Here is a 3,736-nt window from a genome sequence, read left to right as displayed (position 1 = left end):
TCATCTCAAATCGATGGTTTGGGTCCTTGATCGTGTTATAAAATGAATAAGGTTGCATGGACCGACAGCTGGAAACACACGCACAGACTCCTTAAGGGTCACTGTTGCTGTTGTCTCGTGCCCTTGAGTCGACTTTGATTCAGCTCCATCCACATGTGCAGAGTAGACCTGCCCCGTAGGCTTTCTTGGCCGTCATCTTTATAGAAGCAGATTGTCTGTTTTTTTCTCCCTTGGAGCTCCTGGATTGGTTTGAACTGGCAACTTTTCAGTTTGTGGCCAGTGGCTTAACTGCTTGCAGCAGCAGGGCCTCTATAAGGGCCACTGACTGGATATAAATGTAAGAAACTGGCCAGGTGAGGCTAGTGGGGCCAGCAAGGCACATCCCTGCTGTTCAGCAGAGTGCTGTCTTAAGGCACAGGCATGTGACCTAAGCTAAAAATGAATCAGAAAGACCTAAGAATGGCAAATGGCTGCAGCCCATTTAGTCTGACAGCAGCACCCGATGGAACTAAACTCGCTAGGTAGTTCTGCTCCCTCGATCTTCGCAAAAGCTCAGATTCTTATCTTTCCCTTGGTAGTTCAATTTTCTCCAATTGCATTGAGGCTAGTCTCAATTGGTTTCTGTTGCTGGCAACCAAATTGTTCAGCTTAATAGAGTATATTCAATGGATTGGAGGCCTTGGTTTGTGGAAACAGTTGATGCATTTGGCTGATAACCAAAGGTTGGAAGTTCAAAGACTTGAACTTTGAACTGAACTTTGAACTTGAACCCAGAACTGTCTCAGAAGAAAGGCCTGGTGATCTACTTCTGAAAATCCACCCTTGAAACTCTACGGGGCAGAGTTCAGTTCTGATGCAAATGGCACCACCCTGAATCAAACTCAACTTGACAGCAAGTGTTTGGCAGCTTCAGGGTGCTAGGGGTGATGCCAAGTTCTCTACACCTATCCTTTCATTTACTCTTCAGTACTGCCTAACTATGAACCCATTTTACAGTTGAAAAAACTGAGAAGTTGGGGTGTTAACTCACCTTCTCTAGGCCACCTGACTAGGAGGTAGTGAAGCGATGCTTTAAAATAAGCTTTGTCAGACTTCTGAGTTTGTATTCCAAACAATGTAATGTCATGTTTTCTGACGATAACAGGCACAATCAAATGCGATGGGGGCCTGTGGGAGGGATGCAGGTAACTTGGCTTAGGGATCAAGAGACAATGGCATCACATTGAAATCCATATGACTCAGTGTCATAGGAGAGGGGGCATCTGAGCCGAATGTTAAAGAATGCATGAGTTACCAGGTAACTGAGTTAGGGAGGGCATTCCAAAGAGAGGGCATCTTATCTAGACCAAACCCTGGCCAGTCTCGGAGAATTTAAGAAACCATGTGCAGGGAGACTGCTGGCGCAGCACCAAGTCAACGTGTGCCTGTCCAACTCTGAACAGATACCTTTGCACTAACACTGGGTTCACCCTGTTTCTCCAGGCCAGGCCCCTGACCAGCACCTAGTCCCAGTAAACAGGCCCCTATCTTATTTCCCACTCCTTTCTGGCGACCTGCCCAAGTCCCTTCTGCCTTTCTTACCTAGGCATCTGATTACCTGCTCTGCGAGTCCAGGATCCCATCTCTCCTTCAAGGGGGCCTTTGTAACGGCTTCCCACTTAGGCAGTGTATGAAAAGTACATATGGTCTCTGGGGAAAACGACTCTCCAGGGACACCTATCAACACGTCCCATGAACTGAAAATAAAACCCAGGGCTTCTTAACGAAATAAAAAGGACTATCCCAGACACCTAAATAAAGATCTTTTGTCTCAGCCTCCTTCTGCACAAGGATACCATTCCCTGCCTGCATGCTTCATGACCGCCAGTGAGCGAGCGAGCAAGTTCAATGAAGCCCACGGTTACATTTCTGACCTTGAATTGAACCCAGTCTTTCTGAATAGGCATATATTTTGGAGACACGCCTCACACCGTTTAAAAAGCACTGTTTCCTGAGATGAGAACTTGCAGCAGATTTTGTTTAAACTCTTCCCTTAGTGTTTCTTTCTTTTCACGGATTCTTCTCTCTTTATTGGCTGCTTTGTAGGTATCACACAGGTCTAGAGATGACAGCTAAATCATTATTTAAAACTGACCAGGACTAAAGTCCTGGTCTAGAGCTCCAAGTGAGAAGCAGAAAGAATGGGGTGGTGGAGCTGGGGGTTTCCATCAACATCACCCAAACCCAGAAAATGAGGATCCTAAGCTCTTGCATGGGTCAAATCCAGGGCTTGGGCCCCTGGACTAACCCTTGATGCCTCTAGCTACATCACTATCCAGGTGACCAGACAGGGGCAGGAAGGGACAAGTCAGCCGAGTCCAGACACGGACAAAGGTCACTGGGAAGAGGACAGGAAATGGACAGGTACTGTCCAGCTGTACATAAGAGTGCAGCTAAGGCCGGCTGAGGGGCAGGTGAGGCTGGGGAGCGGTTTGAAGCCAGGCAGGAGTGCAGCCCTGGGGTCCCATCCTGAGCGGCTGGTCAGGGAAGCGGCTGTCAAGTCCCCAGGGAAACTCCTGACCCAAGCCTGGGCAGAGGGCTCACACATTGTGGGTGCTCTTGGTGAGCTGCGGCTCCTCATCCACCAGCATGGACTTGAGGTGCTCCTTGTAGGCTAGGCTATCTCCAGGCCACTTGGTGATGGTCTGCTTCTCACAGACCTACATTTCTTGTGCCACCTGCTGGATGAGTCTGAAGTCATGTCTGACCAGTAACATGCCACCCTCAAATTCATGAGGGCGTCGGCCAGTGCATCAGTGGTCTCATGGCCCAGGTGATTGGTAGGCTCATCCTGGAAGAGGAGGTGTGGATTCTTCCAGGCCCGCCAGCTCAGGCACACAAAGCACTTCTGGCCATCAGAGAGGTTCGGGATTGGGCTCACCTGCTGTTTCCCAGGGAGACCATATCGTCCAGTGATCTTCCTCATTTCTCTCTCCTCCTTGATTTCCGGAGCACTTCATCATGTACTCCAAAGGAGAGAGACCTACATCCAGCTGCTCTTGTTCATGCTGATGGGAACGCCCGGTCTTGACATGAGAGTGTTTGCGGATCATGCCGTCTGCGGGGAGTAGCTCTCCAGTTAACAGCTTCAAAAGCGTTGACTTCCCTGATCCACTGGGTCCTACCAGAGCCATACGCGTGTTGAGGTCGATACCAAACTCTAGGCTGTTGTAGCTGCAAGTCCCGTCTTTCGTATACCTGAAGCTCACGCTTTGTAGGGTAATGACCAGCGGAGGGATCTTGCCACATGGTGGGGAGTAAATAAAACGATAGTGTCTTGTCACGAACAACCCGCTCTGTCAGTCCTGATGCCATCATGTTCTGTAGTGTCTTCTCTCTGCTCTGGGCCTGCCGGGCCAACTTAGCCCTGCCATGGCCAAACCTGGCGATCCAGTTCTTCATGCGAGCCATCTGGTCCTGTTCCCAGTGGAAGCGCTTCTCCTGGTTCTCCTCTGGCTCCGGTCCAGTCTTCACGTACTGGTCGTAATTACCCGTATAATACTGCAGTTTCTTGTTGTGCACGTGAATGATGCTGGTGCACACACCATTCAGGACATCTTGGGAACGAGAGATGAGGAGCAGGATATGCTTAAAAGTCTTGAGTCCTTCCTCCAACCACACACAGGCATTGAGATCCAAGTGGCTGGTGGGCTCGTCCAGGAGCAGCACAAAGGGCCGAATAAAGAGGGCGAGGGCG

General features: G+C 49.7%; 1 protein-coding gene and 1 pseudogene across 3 annotated transcripts in view; both read right to left on the bottom strand.

The window, feature by feature from the left end:
- The window catches only part of FRMD4B (FERM domain containing 4B), a 332,839-nt gene that overhangs the window by 138,117 nt on the left and 190,986 nt on the right, over window positions 1-3,736 (bottom strand). The gene's annotated exons all lie outside the window — the stretch shown is intronic.
- LOC105978561 lies at window positions 2,580-3,732 on the bottom strand (annotated as a pseudogene).

The sequence above is a fragment of the Echinops telfairi genome, unplaced genomic scaffold (genome assembly GCF_000313985.2).
Source record: "Echinops telfairi isolate 266 unplaced genomic scaffold, ASM31398v2 ScPeMD7_31;HRSCAF=116, whole genome shotgun sequence".
Lineage (NCBI taxonomy): Eukaryota > Metazoa > Chordata > Mammalia > Afrosoricida > Tenrecidae > Echinops > Echinops telfairi.
Note: the sequence above shows the minus strand (reverse complement) of the source record. Positions and strands in the feature narration are given on the sequence as shown.